This window comes from Aphelocoma coerulescens, chromosome 21 (assembly GCF_041296385.1).
Source record: "Aphelocoma coerulescens isolate FSJ_1873_10779 chromosome 21, UR_Acoe_1.0, whole genome shotgun sequence".
NCBI lineage: Eukaryota > Metazoa > Chordata > Aves > Passeriformes > Corvidae > Aphelocoma > Aphelocoma coerulescens.
In genome coordinates this window covers 4,303,366-4,317,307 of record NC_091034.1, presented here as the reverse complement: position 1 = coordinate 4,317,307, position 13,942 = coordinate 4,303,366, and the positions used below count along the sequence as shown (strand labels likewise).

The following is a 13,942-nucleotide window of genomic DNA, read 5'->3' as shown; positions in this document are numbered from 1 at the left end:
GTGCTGGGTGCTGGTGCCAAGGCCAGCAGTTGGAATAACATGCTGAATAAGTGTCTCTGCCTGGCAGGCACTGCCAGAATTTATCAGCTCTCAGATCTTTGGTGTCTGTGAAGCAGCTTGGGCTGGAGCTGTTTTAACTTATGATTTGGAGCATACCTGTTTTTTGTTGCTGGGTATGTTGTAAGGAGAATAAATTAATGTTAACAAGAAGTGGAACTTCTTGTTACAGGCTTGTCACCTCCCATCGGGATACGGTGATGTCATGAGAAAATATTGTCCCAATGAGACCATGCTGTGTTGGCACACCAAGATCCAGCACTTTTTAACATGCTGAAGGTCTGGCATCAGGGCAGTTAAATGAGACTTCTCACTAAATACAAGTACTGTGCCAATGCTGTAAAAAATCTTAAAGTTTTAAGGATGAGGTTATATATTAATGCCATTGCAGTGCCTCAAAAACTGACTTCACACACCAGAAACTGTTTAGCATAAAGATGCTAAATGTGCTCTATAAGAACAACAGCAAAAGATAATGCTGGCCTCAGGGTTGGCAGGCATAAAATAAATAAATGTGACAGTAGAGATAAAAACCAAAAGGCCACAATGAGTACCAACACAGAACTCTGCTAATTAAAGCCAGAGACTGGAGCACTACTCTTTGAGCCACTTTAAAGTTTTGGGGGAGGCATCACAGCAATGGAAGTTTTAAGGTGGGGTGTGAAAAGCAGCAGTAAAGAGTTTTGAAGAATGTTTAGAGAGGTGCAGGACGTGTGGTAGAAAACAGACAAGTTGTTTTAAAAATTAATGCTGGGAGGTAAAGGCTGCAGTAGGAGACCTGATGCTAAATGAAAAGTGATGGGAGCATGGGTAAAGTGAAAGTGAATACCTTGAAGTGAAAACAGAGGCTCAGATCTGGCAAGCTGGAGGATGAGGCAGTGAAATTCAAAATGAGCTGACCTGATCAAAGCAGTTGATGAGGTGTTGGATCTTGAGCAGGGGGTTGGACCAGAGGACATGCAGAGGTCCAGAGCCTCAACCATACCCTGATTCTGTAATTCTCAGTCTTATTTGTACCACAGAAAGGAAAAAGGCAGATTTTCTGAACTTCAGGGCTGACAGGAAGGTTTTGGTCTATAATGTTTCATGTTACTTATCTGAAGTGATTCATCCCTATTTTATTTGCATTGTTTCATCACCTACAGTGACTTGTAAAAGTACTGCTGTGTATTTATGTTGCATTTATGTCATGGCTCTGGCACAGGCTAGGAAAAAGTCTCAGATTTGTAGAACTATTTCCATCTGAAGCACTGTAGGTAGTATTTACTGCATTATAAAAGAATCAAACATGCTGTTGAGCTAATGTCTAATTTAATTAGCCAGGCACAGCAATTTGCTTTAAGAGTGACCATAATCCGTGCATACAGTCCTAATCATTTGACTAAAACATTTTAAAGGAATCAAAGATTTTATTATTTTTGAGCCTGCTGTGGAAACCTGCTTTATTAGGGCAATACTATGCAGTGGATAGTAAAATTATGAAGGAGGAACTTAGAAAACTCTGAATAGACTGAATTCCATTTCTCCAAAAGATCAGCAACATTCAAAGCTGGCACATCAAGAACTATCTCGTTTTACATCAAACTGCCAGAGCCAAGACCAGGAACTCAGCCTGACAGTAACCTGAGACGGATGAAAATATTAAGGCAGAAAAAAAAAAAAAAAAAAATAGGACAAATAGATGATAATGATGAAGTTCACCGAAGTAGCCAGTTGATTGATTCTACAGGAATGATGGGGAGAAGGAAAAAAGGCAACAGTTCTCTTGATTTCCTTCCAATAAAATTGGACAAGGGTCTAGAAATTCTGTATCTTTCCTTCTGGGCAGTTTGAAAAGGTCAGCTAATGATTATTGAGTATTTGAGTACTGAGGATGAGTTAGAGTATTTGTTTTAAAATCCACTAACAAATGCTAGTTAGTGTTTAGTGCTCACTTTGACTTTGATCCCTGGCCCAAATTGAAGGCACAAATCTAATATGATTGCTGCTTCAAGGTTTTCTGCAGGAAAGGGAGACTGAAAAGAAAAGCTCTTCAAGACAGGGAAAAACAGCCTCAGAGCTGACCACCGAGAGCGAACAAGCTCTGGCATTTTTAAACCTGTGCTTATCAGGAATATAAAGCAGAAATTATTAGAGATCTTTTTAGCTGGGCCCAGACTCTGTTCTTCAAAGCATCCTGTCAACATCCTGAAGAGTCGAACAAGTCAGACCCAGGCACTGCCAGATCCATTGGCTGATAACACTGACGCCAGGAGAAAAGGGTCAAATACATGTTGTTTGACCTTTATCCCAGTGGGGATTAAATTGATTCTAATTAATAGACTTGGGAATAGATGGGTACCTTGGCAGAGTTTGTAATTAATTTAAATTGTTCATCCCATTATCTTAGCCATAAACTATGCATAATTACAATGGAATTTTGTGGACAGCCACCCTTTTGTTGCCACCTTCTTAATTACAATTTATTGACTGCAGTGCTGCAGAGCTTATTTGTTTTGGTTAACATAGGGATTTCTGTTGTCTTACACTGCCTGAGCAAATGTGTCAGTGCTCCATTTATAGCAATAAAATCATGTTTGAAAGCACAAATGCAGCTCTGCTGAATCAGTTGTGCTTTAGGTGTGTGCCTGTGAGGTAAACCTGGCTCTCAGTGTGTGATCAGTGATAGTTGTACCTCTGAGTACATTTAACCAACATAAAATTATACATATTTTGAGGTGGTATAAAAATGATGCCTGGAAAGATTCTGGCTGTGATTATCCTGTAGTATGACATAGTTTTAGCCACAGATTGCAAAGAGTCTGTATAAAGGTGGGTGGCAGTTGGTGTGACCTGGATAACAGTGTATTTTTTCCCTTATCTCAGTGAAAGACCCTTTTAAAGTAGGTGCAAATGGAGTTCAAACTTGACTTCTCATTCAGTCATCATCCCTTCTCTTGGGCAGCACAGGTGTATCTATGGGTGCTGTTTGCCTTTTTGGTAGGTCCTCTTTTCCAGTAAGTCCTGGACTAGAATCTTGGTGTCAAAACTTCGAGTGCTGGCCTGTATCAGAGAGTCAAACTTCAGGCACTGAAGTGTTTCTTCAGTGTTTCTTGGAAGCTTCACTGAGGAGCAAATGTCTCCTTTATGGCCAGGCCTACATTAAGAAGTCAGGAGTCACCACTCAACCATGATCTTTTGTGTGCTTATAATTGGGGTTTGTTCTATTTGCTCTTTGAATCACCAGGTACACCCAAGATTTTCTTAGTGTCTGAGGAGCTGACAAACTTGCACTACTTTACCTGAAAGCAGAAATTCTTAGGTAATCTTTTTACTGGACCTCAAGAAAAAACTCAAATATGCCAGGCCTAAATTATGGGAGTGAAGAGTGTTGCTCTAAAGACACTGAGCAGTTCCTCTTTCCATGCCCTTCAACAGAATGGATCAGCAATAACAGTGGGAAGACAGATATTTTCTACGTGAACATTAAATTAGTGTTTGTCTTCTATCTGTCATTTCAGTCTCCTTGCTGGCAGTAAACACAGACAGCTTGTCTCTGATCAGCACTTGCCTGGGCAAAGCTTGGTGGAGAGGGAACGGAAAATCCTGACATCCTCTTTCACCAGCTTGGTTTGACATTGACTACAATGTCAAATTCCCTGTACCCAACTCCTAAAAAACCTTCCCAGTGAGGACAGACTCAGCTTACTGCCTTAAGGAGACACGGTTGTGCTTCCAAGTGGACTATTAAAGACATCCAGCTGGTACAAGTGCTTCTTTCCCAAATGGTAATAGCTCAGGGCTGGCTCTGGCCACAGTGAGCTGTCAGGAATTATGTCAGAACATTTCCAAGGCCCTTGGGAAACACAGGAGTCCTGCCTCGCTGAACCGAGCTGTTTGATTTTGGGGTTGGGATGTGCTGCTTGTGCAATGCTGTAGCTTTCTGCTGCTTGTTACTGGATTGTAATCCAGGCCCCTTAGAGACCACTGTCCGTGCTGTGTTTATATTTGATGTGCTTATGGAAGTAGGTTTGTCTCTTCAAAAGCAAACTCTTTAGCCAGCAAAAGGGGTTCCAGGGTTTATTTCCCTGGATGATGATGTGCAACTGTGGCAGATTGTTCAGTGACACCTTTTCTGCTGAAAGGAGGGGGATGTGTGTGTATGTGTGCACACATGTGTGGGAAAGGGATCTGGCACCTTGCGTGTACTTCAGAGCCCAGAGTTCAGCAGTGGGTCAGCCAGCTCCTCCTGACATCACTGCACTTGTTTACAGCTCTCACTGAGCTTTCCTGATGCCTTTGACCACTGACACGGTTTCATCTTAGTCCAGCATTTGTGCAAAATCATAAATTTAGAAGAGCATCTTATATCTATAAAGGGATTTTAGTTTCTCTTCCTCACTGACTTGAAAGGGACAATAAGAGATAGAAAATTCTTAACCACTGAAAATAAATTACATTTAAAAAATAAAGTATATCAAATTATAGGCTACACAATTTTAAGTAGTTGTTGAAATTGTAATGTTACTAAATAATCAGAATGCTGGTTATAGACTGAAAAAGGATCCATTTCAGAGGGAGTTGATATATTTGGGATGAAGTCAGAATAGCTTCTTTAGCACTGGAATCAGTAAAAACAGTTAAAACACTTTTGGTTTGCATTTGAGTCTCAGATTTAGGCCAAGTGGTGTTACTTGTTTCAGGATCCATGTTTCTAAGTGCAATTCCAACACTGGCAATCCATCCCAGATCTCCCACTGCTGCACATGGGGATTGCTGTCCTTCAGGCCATTACTTCAGTTGGGTTTGTCACTTATATTTCAGTGGAAGCGAAGATTGTCCTACAGTGAATGTGAGTCAACCAAAAATAAGCCTGTTTTTTAGGGCTAAATTTCACACACTTTCTTGGAGCAGTCTCCAGATCCCCAATGCTCTGAAGCTGCTGGTAGGGAGGGAACTCTTCAGGCAAAGAGCTGTGCTTGTGACTGCCTTTGAACACACCGAGAACTATTGTCACTCAATATTCTATTTCTGCCCCTCGGCTAAATCTCAGTTACTGACCAGGTTACATTATATCGTTTATTTTATTGGAAGGTCAGGTTTGTCTCATGGTCTATGATAAGTTAATGGATTATATGTTCACATTGAAGAGAATTAACTTCATTTTGCATTGCAGTGGCCTGAAAAGCATGCAATCACATCCAAAGGACAGTAACTTCCAGGCAGCTATAAGTTAGGAATATGCTAAAGCTGGATTTGTGACTGCCTTACCAGCCCCTCTTGTTCTAATAACTGCCATTGTGGCAGAATCTGCTTAGAATTGCTTTGATCATTTCTGGATAAAAGTAATGAACATACATATAACTTTTGTTTCTACATTTAGATATCATTTTATTTAACCAGAGCAGTGCTGTTTTTCACATTTTTTGTAAGCAAGGTAGCTTCTTTATCTTAAAAGTGTATTGAAAAAAACTGTGTAATCAGTGAAAGACCCTTTTTAAAGCCATGCTGTACCCCTGGGGGTGTGCGTGCTCTGGGAGCTTACAGTCCTCTGATTCCCATCCTCCTTCTTTGACTTAATAGACTGAGAGAGTTAAATATGTCCTGAAAACTGCCATTTGTACAACACATGAATAGATTTTAGAGATTCTGCCCTGTTGCATAGCAACAGCCACCATTAAAAAATAACATTTTGAAAAGCACATGAAAAGATAGACAACCAGTTAAGCATTTCAATATTGAAGCTTTCTTCTTAAGCAGTGCCCTTTATTTCTTTGACTAAAATTCTTATAAGAAAGGCACCTTTTGACAGCTTTTATATGGTTTGAAAATGGTAGCAGCTCTCTTTTGCTGGAGGCAGAGAAAGGCTTGTAGGGGAGCTTGTCTGGAGCAGTTGCTGGTGTTCAATTTATACACAAATTTAAGGCAGGCTATTTTAACTCCAGTACTTCTCCAGTAGCCTCACGGGAGAAGTTATTTTTTCAGTCAAGAGCTGCATCCTATTATGTACATGGATGATCTGGAGCATATTTTAGCCCTTTCTGGAGGGCAGTTTATAATGACAGCATTGGGAACATTATTCACCCTTAGGTTTCCATGGCTGTTTTTGTTGCAATCCTTCTCCCAGCTTAACAAATTTAAACCCTTCCCTAGTTTTTCTTTTCAGTGATATTTTGAGTATAGCATCTAATTGATAAATTTATATTTTTTATTTTTACAGAGCTTGTAGAGGATTTTTTTTATATTCCCCAAAATAAGTGAAGTGCTGGTGAATTGCTCATCGTGATTTAGCTTAGAGCAAAACTGAAGGTGTTCTGAATTAAAGCTGACAATTCTTTAAATTGGTAATGCAGCATGATTGATGCTTTTATAAGCTGTGCAGGGTCTAGCCTAGGAGTCAGTGCTGTCCCTGGGAGGATGCAGTGCCCTCTCCACTAGAACTTAAAACCACCCAGCATTTCAGCATTTCAAGGTTAGGCTGCTCTGCTGCAGAATTCGTCTCAGAAAGAGAAAGGCAAACTCTAAAGAAGAATCCGCTTCAACCAACTAGCCCCCAGTTTGTAGCTCTTTACATTTATACATACATACATTTATATTGTCAGGTTTTTCCATTTTGTTAGTTTAGAAGTGCAGACTTTTCAATTAATTGTTGGTTGAAGAGGCAACTTGTGGGCAGTTTTGCCTAGTGAGGTGAAATAATGCTGTATTGGAGCCACTTTTTAATTCCACATGTCCCTTTCTTCTAACATTACCCTGTACTCTAAACTTTGGGACTTTTTTAGCTTTCCAAAAACAAACAGTTACTGTTCAGTGTAGACATAACTTTGTGTTGTAGTAAATGTTTAACTCTGTTACAATGAACTTTTAGCCTGCCCCATGGTAAGAATTCTTTACCTGTAGAGTTATATCCAATAAGTAAAAATAATAATGCAGCATTTTGGAAGGAACATGTGCACACAGCAAACCTTCAGTGATGCTGAAATGTCCTGTATGACCATGGCAGTAATTTCTTTTTCCCCTTTGAAATGTTATTTACTGACTTTCTATCCCTTCATCCTGTCTGCTGCGCATGCAGGACAAAAGGGCTTTCTGCACCTGCATATTTACCCTCCCCACAATTTCCTGAGATCTCTGTGGACATTTTTATAGGAATCTGGATTATAGGGATGCCATGCCAAGCAAACGGAGGCGGCAGCAGCACACTAGTTATTTTTGCAGGGTGGAGTATTATATTTCTGTTGGTGGATGTCTCCAAACCCTTACCTCAAATACAGAACTTTTCTAACATTACCCCTCTCCCCACCCCCAGATACGCCACTTCTTCCTGCTCTGCAGCCAGAGAATTTTACTGCGGGATATCTCTTTGTGTGCTTTGGATCCCTGGAGCAGCGGCCGGTTCTCACACATGGTGTGGCAAGACATTCACCATTAAATGTCTGTCCTTTCTTCCCCCGCAGATGCTTCCAGGGACCTTTGCAGGGTGACAGTTTGTGGCCACTTGGTGCTTTTTGTTGGAACGTGCACTCGGTTTGACCCTGTCCCAGCGTTAATGGGATTGTAAAGGCTGACTCCTGCCTGACCTCTCCTTGCAAACAACCCTCACCCTTCCCCTTCCTCCTCTGCTCCGAGCAGAGCTGGGAAGAGTCGCTCCCAAGGCAGTCTGGAGTAGCAGTTCGTGCTGCAGACGAAAGCAATTGGAAAAAACATTGGAAAAAAAAAGTCAGCAAGGGGCCACCTGTCCTTAAATAGTCCTGACTGGGAGAACAGTGGGCATTTGTTCCCTTCTTTAGGGGGAGCTGGTCTTAAATGCCTGTGTGCAGACAGAAAATCACACATTTTCTTTCCAAGGAAGGTCTCTGTTGAATAGCAGGCAGGTGTTGACATACTCCTCTGTGATTTTTTTTAGGTGCTGTTTGGTTTCTTTCAGAGGAAAAAAAGGGTGACTGAGGTACAACTGGAATTGACTGTTGTTTAGGTGAATAATGTTAATCCCATTGAGTGCTAAGTCAACATATAAAGTAATAAAAGGTCTGCCTCTAGACGAAAAGGATTGGAATTCACTCTTTTAGTCTCCTTCTGAAGTCTCTTTAGCCCTAACTTTTAATCTCATTACTGTGTGTTACTCCTGGCCTTAACTCAAACCAGTTTATAATAAAGTCTGTGGCTTGTGTTTACCAGGGTGGCAGGATTAAATTTAAATTCAATTCTTACAGACTTTACAACTTCTAAATAGAAATCTAGAAAGGCTTGTGTGTAAAATAGAAAAACAGGCTTACTCTCTTGATTCTCCATGTTAATGTGCAACCTTTCTCATACCTGTCCCTTGCAGCTTTGATACTCACTGTGGGAACTGAGAAAAATTTGCCACTGGCCTGCTTTGTTTGCTTACCTTTATAAAAGTGTCACTAAGGGGCTGGGTTAAGTATTTTGACCTACTTCAGGCATCACAAGGTTCTTTTTTTTCCTTTCTAAAGCAAAGATTGGCTTTTCACATTGCAGGGCTACACCTTTCCCTCTTCCAGTAATCTGTCTTTAGCTGCCTCTCCCATGGAGAACTCCTGAAAGAACTTGTCTGCCTTTGCCTGGGGCCAAGAGAGGGGAAGGGGTGGAGGAGAAAACCGTTTTGCCATTGACAGGCAAAAGACATGGAGCTTTTGAGGCTGTGGGATTTAGCCTCCCTTTCTCACGATATGCAAAACTCTGCCAGGATTATGGGTCACACTGGAATGCATTTTTTCGGAGGACAGGCTGTGAGTTAGTACTACCAGACTTTGTAAATATATGGGGATAAGACTGGCATACTTCAGTGGATTATCTACACTTTGTACTTCCTAAAAGTATGCAGGAACCCTGAGTGTTGGGCGCAGAAAGGCTTTCTGTGTTTGAACAAAGGTCTGTGCAATTACAGATACCAGCTCACACAGAGCAACTTTTGTTCCACTGGACTAGGAAGGAGGTTCAAAGGGGGAATGAAATGTGTTGACCTACCAACTACTTCCTATCTCTGCTGATCTGGGGCTGGGAGTTGTGGTTGATTTGTGGAGGCAGCAATAATATCAGGCAGGAAGGGCATTCATGTCTCTGCAACACTTTAATCTTTCAGTGTCTTCAGATTATATCAGAGAATTGCTTTATGAATCGTAAAATGGAGAAACTTTCGGCATGGAAGTTATATCTGCTAATCACAGCTCACCTTGCATTGTAAAGGACCAAGGGTGAGCAGTTCTTTACTCAAATACAACCCAGATAACCCAAGGGGAGTGCCTAGAAATAGCAGATGTTCAGTCTCAGAAGTTTGTGGTGGGACACCTTTCCAGTACTGCTCCAGCTCTCTGGAGGCAGAAATTCTAGCACAGCAGGTTTGCTGAAGATACAGTGCCAAAATAATTGATGATGTAAAAGGGCAGCGTTCCTTTGCTGCTGTTCTTGAATTGTGCTAGCAATAAAATCGGACCAAACAAGTTAACTAGCCTTGTAAATGATGTACAGTTAGCTCTAACCTTGTGTCCTGCACCAGTAATATCCTTCAGTCTCTGGAAGCATTGATCACGTGTTTATATTGTGGTTCATAGCAGTTTCAATCTAGACCAGTTTATATAAATTAGTGGCTTTATCTGATTTTGCGGTGGCCAGAAGCATAACTCTTCTTGTGTTATGGTGAAAGTCCTGCAGGATTGGGGCTTTTGGCACGAAGCCAGTGCAGGTCTCTGTTAGGCAGCCTTACCTTAGTCCAACAGCAGCAAAACCCTTCCCTCTGACTCCCCTCCGACCTCGGGGCAGGCCTCATTAGCAGATTAAATCCAGAGTTAACTGAGTCCTCTGGGAGCAGAGGATGCAGTGCCTGCCCCTCTAGCTGAAAGGATTTTCCTAAGGTCAGATAAGGACCTTATCTGTGACTCCAGATCAACAGATAAAGTTTGTTTTGCAAAAATCCATGAATAATCCTGGGAAAATCTGCACCAAGTGTGATGTCACAGCCCTTGCCTACTTTGAAGTTCATTAAGGGGAGGAGGGCACGTAGAGTTCCTCCCTCCGTCATCGTAAATCTCTTCTTCCCTGTGTCCAGTGGCAGGATCCTGCCCTGCTGCCTCCAGTAGCCTGGAGTGTCAGGGATAGCTTTCCCATTCCACCTGCCTCCCTGGCCACTGCCAGCCCGGGGTCACGCCAAGGTAAGCGTAGGCAGGAGGCCTTGGAGCGGGATTATCCACCTCCCCGGGCTCCTGCCCTCGCCAATTTTCTGGTCAGTAACTCTGTGAAAGGAGAGCATGTCTGGTGCAGCAGGGACAGGCAGGCAGGGGAGGATCGTGAGAGATGAAGGGGAGGAAGAAATAAGGGCTGGATTCTTTCCAAGACAAAAAACTGTCTGTCCAAGAATTTATCCAAAATGCAAATTAAATATTCCTCTGTCCACCACTCAGTTACGGTGAATGGGTGGCTGTGCAGCATCCTGATGGGCTGGGAAATCAGGAACACAGTGTCTGTCTTTATTCCTTTGCATTTTTCTCTGTCCAGACAGGAACTTCTGTGTCTGTTGGAGTCATTTTCAGCCTCCAGTTGGGACACACTTACTGCCAATTTAGACTTAGACTCAGAAAAGAAAGAGGAGACACACCAGACTCTGAGCCCCATGTCTACATTTGGAAAATTGTCCTTCCTAATAAAATGGACCATTTCCTAAACCACAGGTCTGGACTACTCATGAATGCAGAGCCCTCGAATCCCAGCTGGGGCACAATGAAGTGAAATGATGCCTTTCTTGATGTTGACTGAGCAAAGAATAATATTCTTGTATCCCAAGGGTTGCATCCCAAGGGTTGCATCCCAAGGGAAGCGAAGAGCCAAGTGTTTGGGTAACTGGAGCTCACGTGGCAGCAGCAAACTGCCCCAGGCCCACAGTGGCTCATTAGGTCAACAGGGAGCAGAAGGGTTTGTTCAGGGGCATTGAGAACATGGATGATCATCCCTTAATTACACATTTTGCAGAAGAAGGTGAATGCAGGAGAGCAGAGAACTGAGGAGTTTGTAGAAAATCTCAGGAGGCAATAAGAGATTAAGGATGCAGAAAACATCAGAAACATCAGAAAACTGCTGTATTGCCTATGCAGTAAGGCTGAACCAAGCCCTCCATAAAGATGTCCAGGAGCAACAGATGCCTCAACTGTGAGACAAATGCAGCAACTGCAGTCTTGTCTCACTGTAAGATCTGATGTCCTCAGAGGCTGGAGGGAAGCCCGTGCCAGTTCAGTTTGGCCAGATGTAAGAGAGAAATTGAAAGTCTCATATGATCTCGTAGGAGCAGTCAAGCTTGAATTTGGACCAAAAGCACATTGTATTGAGTTCTGAGTTTTATCCATCTGTAAAAAGTAGCAGAAATGACAGCAGGAGCCCTCACTTCCCACTGGGTCATCAGGGACCTCTCACAAAAGAATGGTCTTTTATTTACTACCTTTCTCTTACACAGGCTGAAGCCTTCACCTGAGTGTGGACAGTATCAAAGACAGGAAACTTCTCATGGAAAAAAGGCAGTACTGAAATTAATGTTGTCAGCAGGATAAGCAGCAAATTCTGTCTTCCACAGATGGCCCAGATTTTAACGGGGTCACCTTGCAAGACTTGCCTGTAGGATATTAAAGGTCGCAATGAAACTGTTGGGGGATAAAAAAAATATTATATCCAAGAGATGCACAGACAGATGTTCCTTTTGACAGGTCATCCTTTGCTTAACTATTCTTCCATGTATATTTCCTGACATTCAATGCATCAGTGGCAGCTCCTGGGAATAGGAGGCTGTGTGGTTGTTTGAAACAGATTGAAGTGAAGAATGAGGGATCTACTTTTTATTTAGCAATAGCAGTGTGAAGCACTGGAGTATTAGATATGTGAGGGCAGTTTCTTGCCTTGCACTCTCCTTGTCTGACACCTTATTTCTCTTTCTCTCCTCTTCCTGTCCTATCTTCCATCACTCTTTAACAAGTCACTTCATTTTTTAATGTGTGCATTGACTAATCCAACCCTGCAAAGAGGATGAAGTTCACCCTGATGCAAAACTCTGGGGGCATCAAACTCGATGTTTGCAGTTGACATTTTGTAGTGGTTTGTCCTCCCCTTTGCACAGAGATGTGGGTTGTGAAAGGGAGAGCAAGTGTGCATGTGCTCACAGCTGAACAGTATTTTGTAAATATTTCCTGAGAGCTTGTGAAATTTCTCACATGTTCTTGATTTCCCTTCAAGTCTGCAGTGTACACATGAAAAATATCCCTTGGTCTAGCCCTGGGATCAAAAGTGAGTAAATAGCCATCAGTTTTACAGGCTTTGAGGAGATGCCAAGCCCTGATGGCCAAGGGTGATACGCTGAGACTTTGAAAGCCAGGCCAGTGCACAAGCTGCAATTTCAGCCATATGCTTTCTTACAGTTTTTAAGTTTTAAGCTTTTTCCTTGAAAATTACTTCCCCTGAGATAAGATTTCCCATGAAATAGCTTTGGCATTTATACATGCTCTGAAGTTTCTGGTTAGTCAGATTCATTAGTGCTCTGGAGAATGTGAGGATATAAATCTTATCAGTCTGGGTGTGTTTGGGTTCTCAGATGTGCCAATGACTTGGAAATGGGATTAATTGTAAATGTGACTTATTTGGGAAATGGCTGAGGACTTGGGTACTTCTGCATTTTAGCTTTGCTTGGGCATACTGAAGAGCTCTTTGGCCCTGCCAGAGATTAGTTTTAGTACCAGTTATGAGATAAGCTTAACTCATCCTTAAAAATAGGTATGTTAAAGCTCCCTGCCAGAGGTTTGTTGTGGGGAAGGAATACTGCACTCATAGTACATAATTTTTAATGTTTATCTTGCTGTTACTAAATTAATTGCAGGGATGGAGCTGTAAGCAGTGATGGAATTCAGACTTTTTTTTTTCTGTTCTTTCAACTTTTGGAAAACTCAAAGATTCTTTAATCTTTGAAGTTTAAGTGTGATTATTTTTAACCATTAAAAAATCAGTATACTGGTCAGATTTATACAGACTCAATACACAGTGGTGTGAGAAGGAACTATAACCCTGGATCACACATGCTTGGAAATAGCACCATAATTTTGCATTTCCAATGTAGCAACCGTTTCTTCTTTCTGTTTTGGATCTTGCTCTTGGAGTCACAGAGCAGTCAGCTGATTGCAGTAACATGCTCCATTCAGTAATTTATTTTTTGCAGAAGACAATGACTCACCATTTATAACATGGTGAGTGCTGGGAAGACTTAGTTGAAGAGCAAAAAGCATAGATCAATTCATTCATAAAATGTCTTAGGTAACAGAGATGGAATTATATTCCTTCCAGTAACCTTAAAAGAAATAGGAAATAAGGTTGTGTACTCAGAAAAAAATATTGTGGTTATATCTGTTTAGCTGCAGGTTAATATTTGAAAGACAGTGGTGGAAGTCCCATCTCATACTTGAGACTGATGTTTTTGTCTCACTAGAAAGAATTGTACTGGACAAAGCCCCATGACAGATGTTAATGAACCTGGTGACTTTTCAAGTTATTCCTATTTCTGACCTCACTGCTGGTGTAGAAATGCAGATAGGGTTGTCTGGTTATGTCTCATTGTAAGTCAAATCCATGCTCCATTATTTGAATGTTTGTGCCTTGAATATTCAGAATTTTCTTTGTACAAGAAGCAGTATTTAATTTTTACTGTGTTAAAAAGGAGTGGCAGGTGAAATGCTGCATATATGAGCTGCAAAATAAATTCATACTTGAAATTTCTCACTTTAAAAGTCTGTAGTAGGATGAATGCTTGTTTGAAATGCACCTGAGACACCAGCCTGCAATCAGCATTGCAAGTAATTACTAGGCTCAAAAAATACATACTACTGCAGAGTAGATTTTGTCTCCAAACGTAAAACAAGAAGTA

At 41.6% G+C, this 13,942-nt stretch overlaps 1 protein-coding gene across 3 annotated transcripts in view; it reads left to right on the top strand.

Moving 5' to 3' along the window:
• The window catches only part of DHRS3 (dehydrogenase/reductase 3), a 31,071-nt gene that overhangs the window by 7,448 nt on the left and 9,681 nt on the right, over positions 1-13,942 (top strand). The gene's annotated exons all lie outside the window — the stretch shown is intronic.